The following is a 19,346-nucleotide window of genomic DNA, read 5'->3' on the forward strand; positions in this document are numbered from 1 at the left end:
AGCGTACGCATGCACCAGATCGTCGGACGTCGATCCCGCTGATCGAGAGATCGATCAGCTATCGCGCCGAAAACGGGGAGAGGGAAGAGGGAAACTTGAGAAGGGAAACTCCGGTGCGCGCTGCCCCTCGTAGCCACCACGACATCGGTTTCTTTCTTTCAACGATCAGGAATGTGGGGAATTTCCTGCCGTAGAAATTCGATACAATTGAGATGTGACGGAAACTTGATTTTAAACGGGAATAATCGCGAATATAAATGAACGCGATAAATTATTGAGAGAAAATGCAATTAAATGAAAATTTAATTTAATTTAATTTAATTAGGAAAATTGAAAATTTGCAAGATTTATGATAATTTACCTATTCGTATTATATTTTAACGTAAGGTATAATATATCAAGGTAAGGAAGGATTGATTAAAGTTTATGCAATATTTTTCATTGATATATTATTGAGGAATCGATCAACGTTAATCGCTTAATAGCCTAATAATTTGCATCTGCAATGCATTAACATTTGACTTTAATGTGCGATGTCCGTTCATCTCGCAGGAGTACAGCAGTGATTTTCTAATCTTGCAGGAAGATTCAAAATAATTATTCGAATGTTGTATATACGAACTTTCTCTTTAATATACCACAACCATGTGTGGTTATTAACCATATGAGAGACTGTCGTATAGAAAGATTCGCTAATTTTATCATATGTCCTACATTGCAAACTAAAATGAAGATTGTTCTTTATATGCGTTATTTATAATTGAAAAGCTGTGCGAGAAACCATCGTAATTTTTCGTTCGTATTTTTAGAGTTATGTGGTTTAGAGTTATGGTATTCGAAAAGGTGTATTTCTAGGGGCAGCGTGCACGCACGTGTAAAGTCGCTATTATTATGAACCATTCACACGAATGGGATCCAGGTGGGTAAACAAGAAATCTCACTGTCCTTTCGGCAAGAGACCGGCCAGGTGAAGGCTGTCACCCTCGTACCTTAGAGGATTTTGACTCTAAGAGTAAAATTATTGCGAAAAAATCGTCGGAGCGCGATGATTGTTCGTTTTCATTCTTACGAGCTGAAGAAATTTATAGATAAATCATGAAAAATACAATTATCGATTTAAAATATAAACATTTTGCGGTAAATAACATATAATACAGATATCTATAGGACGCATAAATATCTTGTATAATATTATCTACTTGAGTGAATAATGTATTTAATAAAAATATAATAGAATAAGACAAAATAAATTCTAAAGATAATATAAAAATGATCAATTTTTTACTATTTGTGTGTGTGTGTGTGTGTACATGTTATGTCATTATTTTAATTATATTATTATGTATTATTACACACATATTATTATTTTTAAGAGAAAAAGAGAAAGAGCAAGTTATATAACTAGTATTAATACTAGTATAGCAAGTTATAATACTATATAGTATTATAACTTGCTATATAATAGTAGTATAGCAAGTTATAATACTATATTATAACTAGTATTCTTTAAAATATTTTTGTGAAATATTTAAGCGCAACATATTTACGCGGACTTTGACCCACGATGCTATTCAAAATGCGAAATAATTCAAATTGAGAAACGACCTATACATCGTCGATCAATGACTGCAGCGGTCACTGAATGACGGTTGGAAGCATAAAGAAGAAAAATATCTCAAATATAAATAGTTGAATGAATTGGATCAGGTATCCCCGGAACCGCATTGATGAATCTCCAAACCGATGCCTAAAACGAAAATGAGAGGATCGAAATTCTGAGAAGGGTGAGTAAAGGTGGTCTTTTCTTTTTTCGGTCCGATCATCTTTTCGATCTCTTGACGAACGGCGTTTACAGGTGAGCAAAAGTAAAAGAGAAAGAATGTCAAAATGGGACGGGGGTGATCTTCATCGGAATGAAATGGATTTGTTGGTTCGAGGCGAAAAAAAAAAGCGAAACTCACCCGCGGTCCGTGCTGACCCTGGTGACACCGGTCAGGGCAGATTCAGAATGCATTTCCATACATTAGCTACCACTCATAAAAGAGTTTGCGTACGTGTGCGCGTATGTGTGTGCGATACAGGAGGGGGATGTACAGAGGAGGAGAGATGAAGAAGGGGAGGCAGAATACAAGCCGGTTTTTCCGAGAATTATGATAGATAAGATATGTCCGCGGGGCATTATGCCCCGCGTATCCGCGGGGGAGAGGGGCGGCCGCTCCCGGTGGCCGCCTCGTATCCGAATTCGAAGTCCGGATTTCGGTAGGCCGATCGGAATTTATCGACCGGGCCTCATAACTGAGTTTTATAACACCGGACACGAAGGAATAATATCGTGAAGATCCCCACCTTGGGCGCGTTCCTTCCAAACCGATTTCTATTTTCGGGGAGCTCTTTCTTCCCTCGAAGCTGGCCCGAACACGTCACGTTTAATGGCGAGTATAAAAACGATTTAGTCACGACGAGCGTACTTTATTGCTATATCCGATTGAATGATATTTCTCTCGAACGTATGGATCATGGTGAAAATCGTAAATAAACCTAATCTACTAGCGAGCGATAAATATTTCACGGCCCGTTCATTCTGTGTACGACCGCGGACGCAGCATCTAGATTTTACGGCGTTTACAGGAGACCAGATCGCGTCTTCCTCCGCTTGTATCTTATTTCTCTCGGCAGGTGTTTTCTCGCAGGTGCGTTACGTACGTCGCAATTTTTATTCTCCATGCGGAAGAATTTATTATCTCGTCTCGGACGCATTAGCGCCGGCGTTACACCGCACGTCTCCCCGATCGGCATGCGAAAGAATTTATTAACGACACGTTATTTCGCCGATCATTAAAAGGTACCACGCTGATTCTTGGTCGCGAGATAACGTCATCGTGCTCTCGACCTGTGCCGTGTGGGATTTATTTAATACTTGCGCGACGAACGGGAACAAGAAGATGTATCGCATTGCAATTTACTATCAAAAGTACCTTTTCATACCGATGTGTGTTCTTGTGAATTATTTTCTTACAGTTAATAGATATATCCCATAGTAAAATTCCACAGATTTTTAGCAACATGTATGATAGATTGCATCCTGTATCGATATTATAGCATAAAACTGACCGAATCTCAAAGCCCGATGACAGACAATAAGGCAATAATTAATTGTTGAGATGAAAATCTATTTTTCACTTAACTGTCTATTTGTCATATTATTACCGCTTGCGTTCAATTTGCTCAACATTTTTCTTCAGTTTCCACTCTCGACACATAAATAAAATTCTTAAACATAGAAAATCTTACTTCACACACACATATACATATATACAGAGAGAGAAAGAGAAGGAAAAAGTTGAATTAAAATTATTAATAAATATAATTAATAAATCTAATAAAATTACTTTTTTATGTAGAGGCTTTATAATATTTACATATATAATTTTTATATGAGCCATAATTTTATAATAAAATTTATACTTTAAATTACTTACATTTCTAAATTGAATTAATAATTTTATTGAATTAAAAATCTGGCTCATTTGATTATATATTGATATAATTGCAAGCAACGCGTTTTATCTTAATGTTAGATCTTCGTCGTATAAAAGATTACTTTGAGAATATCCTTTGGCTATTCCACGTCTCGATAGAGAAACACATTGTATATATGTAGTTACGGTACGCAAATGCAGGATATCGCGAATAAGTAAGGAGGGAGGGAGGAAAAGGGATACTGGCCTTATTTGCTCGGAAACGTGGCCTCGAGGAAAGATGGATAACATTTACTCTCGCCACCAAAGTTCTCTTCGTAAAGGCATAGCCAGTTAGCCAATTAGAGTCTAGCTAGGCTGAGGGAATTTTTACATTCCAAAATATCATTAAAGCTGCAATGCGCACTCTCCTATGTGAAAAGCATGCTGCACACGAAGCTCTTAATTCGATTCTAAGTGCCTGCCAGGTGGTGTTGGAAAGTTATTTGAAATCAGTCGCGTTTTACGCCTGGTATTATTTATCGTAATTAAGAATCATAATACCAGTAAATATTGTGAAAATTAGATCTTGATGGGAACTGTCAAATTTTTTAAATTAAATTGACAACAAAATTGATATTTCTATAATTATTTATATTTGCATAATGTTTCGCATAAAATCTTGATTATTATTCCGTCATTATTCTACACGATCATTACATGCATATTATATTGCAGAAATTTCGCGAATACGCAATATCATCGAAAGGTTTATTATAATGACCCGTTAAAATTGTATAGATTGCATGCTATGTTGGTAGTGAAATAATAAACAAGGCAAAATAATAAATATGCAAAATAATAAATATTCTCGCAGAGAATGCACAAAGAGTAGGAACCGTGGCGGGGGTAGGAGAGGATGTGCGAATGGCAGGAAGGGAGTTCAGGAGGAAGCGACCGAAGAAGAGAGACGGACTTTATGTACACGAGACGGTGCACGGATATACGGCCCGTATTACAGACTGCTAGTGCACACTTGCCGGGTTTTATAAGGCGCTTAAAATTTTATTCGTTATAAAATTCCCATCTTCTCCTTCCTCTCCCCCACCGTCGCGCCAGGTTGTTTCCCTCCCCGGATGCGCCCTGCGCAAAATTTCGTGGAGTCGAAGGGAGTAACTTTCGAGTGGCTCCCTTCAATCACTGCACGCTCAAACCAGTATAACAATTTACAACGTAACTAAGTTATCGTTCGGTGAGTCACTGAGTAAGATCTAATCTGAAGAGATTATTTTTAAATGTTGCACAGATTCTAAGCTTTCTAATTATTATATCTTCGACATTACGGATTAAAGTTATTTTTTATCGAAGACATAAAGATTATGTCTTCTATAAAATATTTTTTATAGAAGACGTAAAGATTATGTCTTCGATAAAAAAAAAATCGACTGTATTATTCTTAAGACGCACTATATTAATTTTCGCGCTTGTACATATTTCGTACTCGCAAAAAATGTTACGCTTGAAGATAATTTGTGTATACGATAAAATCTATCGTGACAAAGTTGAATGGTATGCGTACTACGTAAGGAAAGATAGTAAAATTCAGATTTCCTTTGGAAACAGTTTTATAGCGCGAGAAGAAATGAAAAAAAAGAAAAAAGATCTAAGCTGTTCCCGCCGCGACGCATTGTTACTGAGTTATATTCGAGCGACTGCATCTGAATTCGACTTAATTTTCCGAGGAAAGAGATTAAGTGTGAATGGATGGCGAGAACGATAACGAATGCTTTTTGAAAGCTTTTAAAACGTTCACCGTTGTTGTCATTATAACTAGAATTCGCCGATGCTTGAGAAATTTTCTATACTCATAATTATATAGTATATTTTAAGATGAAGAAAAAAGAGACACATATCTTTCTACAATAAATATAATATCTATGATAACAAAATCAATTTATATAATTTTTAGATATATATTCTAATTTAGTGAAATCATATATATCGATAAACAAAATTTTCTAAAAAAAAAAAAGAGTATATCATTTTGTAAAAATAACAATTACTCAAGATTGTCGAGAGCCACTTTAAATAACTGCAAGCTCCAGTTTTTACGGCTTCATTGTAATTCTAACAAGCAATTGACAAATTTATTGTCCAAGGAATGGGCAGAGCTCGTTGTGAACTGCGATCGTTTTAATTTCTAATAATAAAATTAATTATGGAGAGATATACTCTCTTCTCCTCAAGGACTTGACCCGACCTCGATCCCTCTCGCGCTCGCTTTGCTCTCCTGGATCTCGGGAGGGCGACCGCGTCCCTTGGGTTGCAACCAGTTTCGAACAGTTCGACGGAAACCAGTCGAGCGAGAGGAAAAGAGCGGGAAGAGAGAAGAGGAGCGCTCTCGTTCGCAGAAGGGACTTACGGACACTTGGCCGCTCAATGGCGCGAATTTAAGAGCGCCAGCCGTTACGCTTCTCATTCGTTAGCATAAATTAATTATTTTTTCAGGGATGCGGCAGAGCGGAGGGAGAGGACTCTATAGCCAGGGGCGGTCTGGCCTCGCTAAAGATCCCAAGCCCCGGACGCGTTCGTTGCTTGATGGCTTGTTGCTCGGGCGCGCGGAAATCGAGACGCCGCATTGCGGACCTCACGGTTGATTGTCCTCCGTCAGGACGTTAAGGCCCATTAAATAAAACGCGTATATCTGTAGACGTACTGCAGCCGCCGGCAGATTCTTCAATGGACTTACACTCCCCATCTTCGTTTAGCGCAAATTTGATAAAAGGCAATTTCTTTTAATTCTCGACATTAAATATAATCCAGAATTAAATACAATTATTGAAATAATTGAAAATCTATTAATTAAATTGAGGTCTGTCGATAACTGAGAAATGAAATTTATAAAATCTTTCATTCTTGACGAGAATAATGCGAAAGTTACTGTCCATCTCAATGTTTAAATAATTATTAAAATTGTCAGTATAGTTCGAAGTGTCTTTGCCAAAAAACATTTAGCCTGCACAAATGAAATTGATAGTAAATATTATTTCAACTGTAATATTATCAATGTATTATATCAAGCATATAAATTAGAGCTTCATTAAGAGAAGGAATTTTACGTCTTACATTTGAAATCTGCCGGTGGCACGAATCTCGATAAAACTCTCCGACAAAATTAACGGTTTACCTGCGTGATTCAAACAACAAATTGAAACACACCGAATTAGCGCGATCGTGCGACATATCGCTTTCGAAATCGTAGTGGATAGGTTTTGAGGTCGCGTCCATAGTTCGTGCGCGCACAATAAGCGAAGTGGGCTTAGATTGGGCTAATTAATTAATGCGCACGTCCTGTCTCATCTCGTCTAATTATCCCGCTTGTCAGCTCTAGTACTGTCGTTCGCTACGCCGTTAATGCGTTGCCTCTCCGTTCCTCGCTCCGGCCGCGTCTCTCTCGCTCGTAATTATAATCGGGCTAATTGTGACGTCAGACAGGAAGCTACACCTAGAAAAATCCATCTGACGTACGTACGCGGCTCGCAAGATGCACACATCCTTCGATCATCTCCGGGATTGTGATATCGATCTGACGCGAGGCGAGATAAGTCGTTCGGATAATCTAAATTTTGTTTGCAAATCACTTATTGCAAATTTATGCAACACGAATACGCCCCTTTTTATCGTAAAGGAAACTAATTAATTGACTCGACTTTAGCGAGCACTTAGAAATTTATAATAATCAGTATTTGATTAGTTAATTATCATTTTGCCAATTCCACAGATTTTCTTTTATAAATATAATTTATATTCCTATGAAAATATCATTAAGAATATTTTCAATTTTTAAAAAACATCTTGTATTAATATATTTTAATTTATATAATTTCTCATATTTTAATAAATATATTAATATCTTATATTAATATATTCTTTATATTTTATTTATATATATATATTAATATATTGTATTAATATATTTCAATTCATAAACTATATAATATTTTGCTAAATAATAATATTGATTTTTAATTATAAAATGATATCATGTTTTTTAAAAATTTTATAAAAATATTGAAAGATATCTAATAAATATTCTATAAAAATAGAAAAAAATGATATAAAAATGTATTGCGTTCTCGAGACGTCCTATATAACGTATTTATATCCGGCACAATAATATATACGACGTTATCTCGCTCGTTGCCCCGCCGATCGAAAAATTATTCGACGTCGAGGATAGAGCGTTCGCATTTTCCGCCACGTAGTTTAGCCGTGTAGATAATTAGCGTTACTGCAGGCTCTCGGATGCGCCTCTTCGCAAATAGCTTCGAATCCTCGCGGTTCATTAATTTCGAAGAATCCACATGCCCGCAGCCGTTCTCTCTCGCGACTCGACGGAAGCGTTATGGATCGCAGTAAAAGAGAACCGTCTCTTTCCAGCCTCCGGTGGTAGGCTCAAATTTGAATTGACGAGCGCATCGATGATGGCACGATGGGAAAAAAGCAGCGATGCGTATCTAGCCGCTCACCGTTTGATAGTTATGTGCGTAACAATAGTTATACAGGGTGTCGCTTTCACAGACCTCAATTATATTACTTATTCCAAAATTCGTGAAGAAAATTGTGGAGAAATTAGGAAAAAGGACAAATATTGCATGTATATAATTATTATGTTTTTTCATGTTTTTAAATATAACTTATATAAGACTTTATAATTAAATTTAAATATATTTTATTTACACATATGTCTGCGTACATATATTTTTCTTCATTAATTTTTTTTATTTATAGTAATGAAATGTGTATTCTAGCACAAAGTATGCCCCGAGTATTTATCCATTATCTATCTGATAAATGCAAATCGAGAATTAGCATCGCGATTGGAAATTTCTATTGAATTACCGAGAATTCCACATACGAGATGTTTAACGATTATTATAGTAAATTAAAGCGGGATAAGATAGCGATACGGCGCGGCGATATTTTATTTTAATTTAAAATTACGCCCGTGATAATGCCACGCCCACGTTCACCACTTGCCAACTGGTCGATGCGTATGGTGCACATACGTGCGTGTGTATACGTAACATACTAACATACACGTATGGGAATGCATATCGAGTAAGTACGCCGCGCCGCGCGTCTTCGATTCTGCGAGGTGCCTGGAATTTGAATGAATAAGCACGGATCGCGGCGCAAGTCGAGGGAGAAATAGTGGAAAAAAGGACGACCGCGGCGAAGAGCGAAAATGAATTATGGAGGAATGCGACGAAAGATGGTCCGCGCTTTTCGATCTGCTCGCGCGTTTTCCCATTGTTGCCGATAACAATTGACGTAAATAATTTCAAGAAGAAATAAATAAAACTATTATTCTCGTTAGACTGCAATTTTAATTCTTCATTAAATGTTATATGTATATATGTTGCAACGTGAAATTATAACAAAAATGAAATTTTGAAAATTTCAAAGAAAAATCTAAGCTACTGAATTGGACTATTTCGCTGACGTAACGATAATCGATGATTTTATATTTATAGATTTTCTTAAAAAATTTTGAGCGTTTAAAATTCACTAATATACTAAATAGAATTTACAAAATGAATACGTGTGTAAAAAATTCGGATTAAACAGTATTCTTTTGATCCTTGGATTATTGACAAATTATATTTTTTCCAATAAAGATTTAGAAATTTAAAAAGTATTATATAAATACGACACCTTGTATCTTTTGACACAAAACAATCAAAGATGACCGCTAGAAATATAACATGTGTACGTTCGCATACACGAGCAAGAATTTCGGCTTATAACGAGTTCTCAGGAAGCCCGATCTTCATTAGATTATTTCTTTTCTTTCATGAGAGATTGTAAAAGTGTGTTTATTATATAATTCAAATCATTGTTACTTACCGGCACGATGCGCAACAGCCGGGTTGTAGCACACAATGTCGATCTGTAAAATATAACAAATATATTTAGATTAAAATAATATCTAAAATAATATTTCGAAGACTAATTATATTTAAAAAAATTACAATTAAATTTATTTAAACAGATATTCAAGAAAATAATTTTCAAAAAAATCTTTAATTAAATTGTTATGAAACTACTATTTAAAAAATCTGATTCTTATATATAAATAATCCAAGTTATTATAAATCTCAACAACGTTGAACACAAAAGTATGATATAAACATTTTTTAAGAAACTCACGTGTTTTATATATTTCGAATTTGTCGTTTGAAAATATTGTCATTTTTTCTCATTTCTTCTTTTTTAAATAAATTTTTTAAATAAAAAAAAGAACAAGAGAATGACAATTTTTTTCAGCAGCTTTGCATGCTTCGAAGTACATAAAATATGAGTTTGAAAAGTCAGAAAAGACTCTTATATATTACATTTATCACTTTATCAATGTTATTAAAAAATGCAGTTTTAAACATGAAGAATTTATTTGACAGAAACTTGCCATATATTTATACTAGTGACACAAGGTATTGCATTGATTTTCTAAAACTTTCTGTTTAAAGAAATTACTTGAAACGAGATCAAATATATATTCCAGAGAAAAATAGAGAAGAAAGGGAGGGGAAAGGAAAAGAGAGAGAACGGAGAATATAAAAAATGTAAACAGAGTTAATATCTATTCAATATGACAATCGCCCGATGTTACTCTCTCTGTACACTCGATATTACAAGCTTTTACGGGCTACTTTTATTTATTTTTCGATAACGCAACATCATAATTCGCGTGTACCAGCGAGACAAGTAATTTTTATAAATCATAATATCGTACCGTAATATAATTATGACTGTAGCGGTCGCAGCATTAATTCCAGTGATGGGCACAATTTCGTCCTTACGATAATCACTAACACAACACTTTTTTCGGCATTCCCGATATATATTTCTCTCTCTCGCTATATCGCGCACTTTTACTGGGCGATATTACTTCTCTCGAAACTGCGTGGAAATCACGGAACTATCGAATTATCGCGATATATATATATAATATATATGTATCGTACCTACGCATAATAAAACGATCCCGTCCGCTTCTTTCGGCACTCCCGATATTATCCCGCACGTTTACTTACAGACGCGATTTTTATTCGCAATAACCTAAAATCGTAATTCGACGCGATACTTATGACTCGTAATATTTACGATCGACGGCCATCAACTGATTCCGTTTCTTCGGCACTCACGATATTCGTGCGCGATTACATCTGTACCACGGGCGTCCCGACGCCACGACATGACCGCGCACGACACACTGTACACTAGCTCGAAGACGGCTAAACATGTCGACTTCCGGTCTCATTAGGACCCAGATCCGATACCCGAGACTTCGATCTTATACCACGCGAGATATTCGTCAATCGTTGGTTTTAGTTTCTATCACACGTCATTACATCATCGCGTATATCAAATATAGAACGCGAATACACAAAAATTTTTGTCACTAACCACTGAGGATTCGTCGCAATATTCACACTAGACACTTGATTTATCAATCTCGATATTTTATACGATAGATTTTGTAGGTGACACAATGCTCGTAAAACCGACGGGAATCGTGGAGAGGTTAATGTAACCCTCGCGATAGTCTAAGCAACACTAACGATAAGCGGGGGAATCTATTCCAAAAACTGAGAGTTCGCGGCGCGCGAGGGGCCCGGGAGGGGGATTCTCGATAGCGACCCGGCCGCTTTGTTTATGTGTGTTCCGTATGACAGCGCTAGTGTATATACACACGCGACGAGCTAATTCGTGGATGACAAGGCGTATAATATTACATCGAATACACCGGGAATTTCACCGAAATGAGATAAGCCCCTGTTTCTCGAAAAGAACGGAACTAATAAAAGTGCAAAAAGAAAAACGGTGCATTCGGTATGAATCCTACGCGAATTTTCGATTACCCAGTAAATAAAATAAAATCTAAATTATATTACGAGTAGATCTGCCTACAATTTTATATTCTATGCAATATTGCTGTGAAGTTTTATAACTTTAATCTAGAGATTATAATATATATTAAGTCGTTATTTCTCTCTGTCTCTCTTTTACGTATATAAATTAACATTACATTAATATTTATTCGTTATTAAATATGTTCAAAAAATATATAAAATATAATTTATATAAAAAATATAAATCGTAATTTATATAAAAATATCGTAACTTAGATAATATTTGCAATCTTACCGTAATATAATTATAACAAATACAACTGACTGCACCGTTAATTACAATTGATTTTATTTATTGAATATATTCGTATAATCGATCGCAATTATATTTACGTCATAAATGTCCCGACTTTGTACTATACGTACTAACGTACGAAACACAGTGTAGCCAATCGGAAAGCGATAAAATTTTTCACTTCCAATTCCATTAAAAAGCACTATGGTCCGATTCCGAAATTCCGCGATGTATTACGCGAATTAAATATGTTCGTCGTTGCACTTGCGCGCCAATTTTTCATCTAGCGGAATTTCGAAGTCGAACCACAGTGTGCTCTGATGGAGGAATTGGAGGGAAGAGACAATTGTTTCGCCCTCGTTTACAATATATTTCGTGCGATTATTTGTGGCATCGAGACGTGAATGTATTATTGCGATCGGACACTGTGAGTATCGAAAGATCAATTAATGAATACCCTCGTTATGTCGTGTCTTTTCATTAATCAAGACGATCAAGACATTCTATTCAATGCATGTATGTGTGTATATGTGTTGTACTCCACAGTTTCGATACGAGTTGTGAATAAATTATTATATTTATCTCGAGACGAATGCTTACTGCGAAGCAAAATACATTTGAGTATCAATAAAACAATTATTACCTTAAATATCGCCAAGTGTAACAATAATTGAAAGAAACGATATTGTATTAGTCGTACGAACCATAATAAAACGATCTGTTAACGATAAGTACGACATCGCGCGCAAAATATGGAGGCTGTGATATTTAATTTCTCGCTGACATAATTGAAATATTTAACATGCCAAATTAATATCGTACATATATTGCTTTTATATTTCTCAAATGGATTAATAACAAAAGCTTGTATCGCTTATCGTTATTTGAAATATTTAATGCCGGATGTCTTTTATTATTTCGATCCGAAATTAGAAGCAATCCAAGCATCGTTGAAGAAACAATTATCGCACTTAAGACGGCGATAAAATAATGTTTCATAACGTATATCCTTGTTCGCGTTGATTCTTATTATTTGAAATATATGAATATCGCGAAATCTTTGTTTTGACCTGTAGCATGCTTACGTCACATGTAGCATGCTTACGTCACAATACTTGGCGCCCTGACTGTTTATACGCAGTCACCTTGTCATTCACGTGACGACACCCGAGCAGAGAGGTAACACAAAGATACGTGTAACGTCGTATTATTTCGCTAAATACGATCAGGTACGACACAGTACGTTAAATGCGCAAAACGCGATTATTCTCTACGCACAGATTATCTCGCGAATGATTAATTTCCGACGCTTCATAAATGTACCGAGATGACGTGTCGCATTATCCCTGGAAGTACATGATTATTACAATTGTCCACTCGCGTAATTAATTGATTTTCACGACTGTAATCGAAGACGTCACACTTATTTATGGAAGATAATTCGCGTTACTTATTCTCTTGATGTAAGATTCGAAATGATAAAAGACGAGATTATTATAAATTCTTGTTTCATTTGTGCGATACTTATGTGATTAATAATTGTTTTTCGAATGGTAATTGATTTTAAAAATGTGTTGCATGGCATTTGTCGTAGATTCTAAATAATTAATTTGCTAATCATTTATGGACCGAAAATAAAATATCGCTAATAATATATGAGTGATTCAACGAAAAAATGATAATACGTATCGTTCATTATTAATTTGGAAAAAAATTAACAAATAAATTCTCTTAAATTATAGAAGTGTACTATCATTAGAAAGCAGTGAATAATCAATTTTAATACTTGTAATTAAGATTTAATCATTGATAAGCTTACTTATATATTTACTGAAAAAATCAATTAATAATAGAGTAACTGTTTCAATTAGTGTGTGTGAACTTTGAATATACATTATATATATACACACACATCATATATACAATAAATATACAATATTTATGTATATTATGTAGATATATTTTATATTATATAAATATATTACATAAATTATATAAATATACTCACTGATTTTTTGATGAAATTTCATGCTGCTTTAATCAATGATACAGTTTTACTAATTCAATTTAAGAGAAGAATATTCTACATAAATTTTTATTTCTCGTGATTAAATATTTCGAAGTATTAACGCGAAATGATTCTTACACGCTATGTTTCACCTTGTATTTTAAAATGTTTAGTTCTCTATACGTTTCTGTTTATACGCGGTCACATTGTTGTCATTCGTATGGCAAGACTCGAACGGGCAGGTCGTTTCGTATATCGTTTTACTAGTCGAGAAATAATATCATTTCTTCTGATTATATTACAATCCGATTATATTACAATTAAAAATTAACAATTTATAAGCGTATCAAGCGTGTCGAAAGCTATTTATCATAAATTATAATATAATTAAATTCATGATTAAAGTGAAATATAATTAAATTGAAATATATATAACATCAATTTATATATACATATATATTTATATTAATCTATTTATATTAATCTATTTCAAGGTTTTTATATATTCGGAATGTATCACTCTTTCAATAATGAATTTCGAGTATATATTTTCGGTCTATATTGATAATTCATTACGTTTTAATTAGCTTATAATATTTGTTTCGCTTAGTATCGCGCAATATTAGATTAAAATTACGCTAACATCTTTCAAAATTTTTATTAATAAAATATTATGAAAATACGAATATATTTCAAGTCAAATAACATTGTTATGCATTATTTAAAAAAATTAATTCACGTAATCATGTAATTAATTTATAATACAAAATTCTAAAAGTTTTAGTAAAATTAAAAGTGTATATTTTTTTATTATAACAAATGTAACATTACCGCTGAATGTGACGCGTGTGTAAGTTTCGAACAATCGTAACTTTGTGCGGTGTAATTTTCGTGTCGTTTTCATCGGTTCATCAATATAATAAAGTGTGCATCGTGCGTACGATCACTAATTAGTGTATTTTCGCGAGTGAGTGCAACGTAAACGCAACAAATCCTGATAACTTGAGAGGACGAGAAGACTGGAGGACATCGAGCAACAGCACAACAACTATAGAGTGAGTAATAATTTATTTAATTTATTATTCATTATTTCTTATTCGTTTATTAATTGTTATTAATTTAAATTAATTATTCACTTATATCCGCGGTATTGATATATACTGTAAATGTATCATCGCATAATTCATAGTGCGTATAAAATATTTCAAAGATTTTGTATTGATACATTTCAAAAACATTTACAGTAAATTATTTATATGTAATATATTTTCATATATATATATGCATACATATATATGCAAATACACATATATAATATTTCAATATTGTTTAATATTACGCTTAAAATACTTTTAAGTAATGAAAGGACTACAGACAGAATAGCTGGCAGGAAGTTGCTAATGCTCGATGCATTAGCGGCTGCTGTAATTTAATTTGATGAGCAAAAATGTAACGCTACATGTTTGCTAGTCTATATGGTATATGAAATAAAGTGGGATAATCAGGAAAGTATTCTTGAAAAAATATGACAGCGATTAATATGACAAGTGAATGCACTGATTTTAATAATTTCTAGCGTACGTATTACCGTCTTTTTAGCAAAACGATCGATCTTGGTATTCAAAAAACTCGGTCATAATTAGTGCTAATATCTGTCGTTACATTATATATTTAGCACGTGTAAGCGCGATTGACTACTCGGTTAATAAAAGGCGAGTTTCGAATGTCGACATGTTCGTCGATCTATTTTTTTTTGTCTGTTTTATCATAAATATCACATGCTACCGTTCGTAATAAAAATGGCATGCAAATCCTTGATCCATCTATATCTCGGCGTTTTGATAAAAATAAAAAATTATTATCAATCATTCATTGCAGAGGTAACTGTACGGGGATCGATTCAACAAAATATTCGATTATCAAATAAATAAATAAACATTCTAAAGTACTGTTTACGCTTGCGCCGGATAGAATGCTCAAAATGAACGTATTATTGCACGATGCGAAATATGTGATTTTACTGACTGAATAATTTACAGTTTTCTTAATTATAAAATTTTTCATTGGAAATATCCACTTATTCTTAGTCCTTGTGTCGCGTGATTCAATATTCCAGTTATATTGGTTTTCAGTTTGTTAACCAATTCTAACTTTCCTCGACATCGTTATATGCATCGTGATAATCACGTCATACGTACACTGAAAAAATTGTATTCTCAATTTAAGAATATGCCACTTATCTTTAGTATATATTCTAAAGATAAGTAGCATATTCTTAAGTTGAGAATACAATTTTTTCAGTGTACATTCTAAGAGAATAGAAAAATAATAGTCTAATATAGATAACAGCTATTATTTTTCTTATTATTCTATTAATTTTATATAAAGCGAGTTCACACACACATATATATATATATATATATATATATATATATATATACATGTGTATACGATTATTAGAAAAGTAAATTACCAATGTGACAATATTAATCGATCCCAATCTTTAAATGTGAAATTAATATATCTTATATGAATTTGAATATTATTTATATACTTATTTAAAACTTCTGATGATTCCGTATTAATTTTCAACGACTGAATCATGAATATCGTAAGCGCTCGAAATTTACGGCTTGCAAAATATGAGCTATATTATAGTGTTGCTATTTGATAGAGGCGACTTCCGGCAAGGCAGGCCATACGCGGTAACAAAACCATTTCCTAGTAACAAAACCGAACCATAGACCGCTGAGCGGAGGTCCCGCGATATATCTGACAAATCAAAGAATGTACGTGGAGCGAACACCCTTTCGATTTCTAGATAGGAAGAAGGGTACGTCAAAGATTCGGTTATTATGATGAAAGAAAGGGTCGATCCGATTGGGCATGGTATCGGGATCCAGGTCCCCGGAAACAGGTAGAATCCGTGGCAGTGTCCCAGATTTCCTTTTTCACCCTTGCAGGCCGTGCATAAATCGGCGGACAAACGAAGGTGCGGGGCGACCTTTTAAAGACCGCAACGTACTTTAATTGTATCAGCGAATTGAAAAGGTAGAGCGGAGATGGGAGCTCGGGGGGAAGAGGAAAAATTGGGGCAAAGAAGGGGGGAAGGGGCTCATCGTGTATCATGTATTTTAAGGTATTTGGGTCATACTTATGAGGGGTAGTACGGGCACTGTTTCTATTATTGTCTCAAAAGGGGCGCCCCCTTTTTCCTTCTTTCTGTTTCTCTCCATGAGTCCCCGGGAACCCCTTATCCTCCTTCTAAGTCAGCATCATGGAGAGGAACCGATCCGCGTATTCATTCTGTGGGCCACACCGTGCGTCGAGCGCATCGAGAATGACATAGTTCCCGCGGGATATATCTGTCTAGGCCAGTCGGGCATCAGGACAATGGCCCGAATTAAGGGTGTTTATGTGTGGGGCATGAATGTGGGAATATCTAGAACGAAAAATAGAGAGATAGAGAAAAAAAGCAAAAGAGAGAGAGGTGATGTGCACTGTCGCAGGTAGGCATGCTAATATCGACGAGAGATTCCACGGTCTCGTTATTTCAAGTAAAGATCTAGATGAACAGGGATACGAATAAGAGGGAAAGGGAAAAAGGTAATAGTTTTCCCATGATTCACGAAATCAATAGTCGTGATTCGACGGTTGGTCTTCGCCATCTGATGATCGATTTTATATTTTTCAGCGGCGGCTTTCGGTCCGATACAAGCCCCCGCCGAGCCCCCTACGTTATTTCTCTTGCTTTTCGTTTTCTCTCTCTCTTTCTCTCTTCTCTTGAAGGAAGACAGGTATCCTCGGTGTTCAAAAGGGGTGACAAGTGTACCAGGTCTTTACGAATGACGCGGGAAGGTAAGACCTGTAACGGGCGCGAATCTACCCTCCCGGCGAGAAATTTGAATTTGAATTCTGTTCGCGGTCGGTCGCGTGCGGTCACGGATCCTAAAATTTGCATATGGCCGACACGTGAAAGGGGATGACGAAGTGGAGCGCGCCTTTTGTGAATGGCGACATGCTCCAGCGCGCTGAATCTCGAGGACTAGATCGCCGATGCAGAAGCTTTGTCCTCGCGCGCGACGGTTATTTCGATCGAGCGGGAATGTGATTTCTGCGTTCGCACCTTTGTCAACCGGTGATCAAATTTGTGCGTTTTTCGAAAGATGCATATTGCTTGAAATCACGTTTCGATCACTTGCAATCAACAATTTCATTTTATACATCTCACAGCTAAAACAAATATATTTTAAAATATAAAATTTATGATTTAAATTTATGATTTATAATTTATGATGACAAATATTTAAAACAATCGGAATTTATATTTTCTTAAATAATCAAGACATCAATGGTTTCCGAGTTACAATTAAAAGAATAATTATTTTCACTGATTAAAAGAAGGAGAAATCGTTCAAGATAAATGTAAAAAAAAATAGATGTGTTATGTAAAACATTTTTCTCATTTCCCATACAAGGAGCTCGAGCACTCATCATACAATGTAAATAAATCATTCGCTCAAATACCGTATGATAAAGGCATCGTCGCATCCGGCTCGTGTCGCTCGGTCGAAAAATTTGAATATTTTTTTGCCGTCTACACGAGCCACGTATTTTCCATCCAGCTCGTTTCGAACCGTATAGCGATTCCCGATGTGCAGACACGTGTCCGACGAAACGTCGATTCTAATTCTAATCTCTGCGCAAGACGGATTTGAATATTTTTCTCTTGCCGACGCCGATCCTGCGACGCGGTCCTGGTCGCGCGTGCTCGCGCGTCCAGGATGTAACCGAGGACACGCGACCGCATTTGAATCACATTCGAATTCCGCCACGAGCCCACCGGCGATTTGCATCGTTTCTGATTTCCACTCTTAGAATTCAGCGCGCTGCTTTGCATGATTTGTTCGCTTCTTAGAGGCACGAGTCTCTTCTCGTCGGAGCCTCGAATCTGCCTCGGATGCAGAAGGGATGTTGCATAAGTAAGTTCCGAGCATAAAAAATGGAGATTTATGTAATGTACACAGGGGTCGAAAAAGTATTGATATAAAGGTAGAATGAAAGAAGAAGTCTATTTGGAAAATTTATCTATAGAAAAATAATCACATTAAATTAATTATATTTATATCCAAATAGACTTATACAAGATCTTTGAAAAATTACTTTATTCTTATTTGATATCTATATTTAAACGGTTTTTATTTCAGATCTTTTCATGAAAATTTTTCCGTATAATTTAATTTACTTATTATTATATCTTTATATTATATACAAATTTTCATAATATTTATTTTTCTTTGATTCAAATAATGATTTGAGATATTTATATGTATGCAACAAATAAAAATATCATAAAATTGTGTTAATTGTCTTACTTAAAATACGATCTAGAGTAGCGCAGATTTCGATAACGTCGTAAAACGTCTCGATTCAAATCCACCCGAGCTATTGAAAGTGTAGAAGGTCGTAAACGAAACGTTCGACCCTTCTCCCTTCTCCCCGATTTTAATCGCGCCCGTTGACGTCGCTCGGGATTTCATTTTCGTGCGAATGGGAAAGAAGGAGAAAAAGGAGAACGCGACTAGTTCACGAGACACAAAAATTTCGCGCGATCAACGGGGTCTGGGTTACAAACCGTGAATGTCTCGAGTTTCGCGGATCGACCCCTC

General features: G+C 35.2%; 1 protein-coding gene across 5 annotated transcripts in view; it reads right to left on the reverse strand.

Annotated features, from left to right (window-relative positions):
- Positions 1-19,346, reverse strand: part of LOC105258322 (zinc finger homeobox protein 4) — a 315,292-nt gene that overhangs the window by 194,238 nt on the left and 101,708 nt on the right. For all 5 annotated transcript variants that reach the window (XM_025408211.1, XM_025408210.1, XM_025408209.1 and 2 more), the window contains one exon: positions 9,369-9,411. The gene's annotated coding sequence lies outside the window, so the exon portion shown is untranslated. The remainder of the gene's footprint in view (positions 1-9,368; positions 9,412-19,346) is intronic.

Source organism: Camponotus floridanus, unplaced genomic scaffold, assembly GCF_003227725.1.
Source record: "Camponotus floridanus strain SB8 unplaced genomic scaffold, Cflo_v7.5 scaffold2, whole genome shotgun sequence".
NCBI classification, from domain to species: domain Eukaryota; kingdom Metazoa; phylum Arthropoda; class Insecta; order Hymenoptera; family Formicidae; genus Camponotus; species Camponotus floridanus.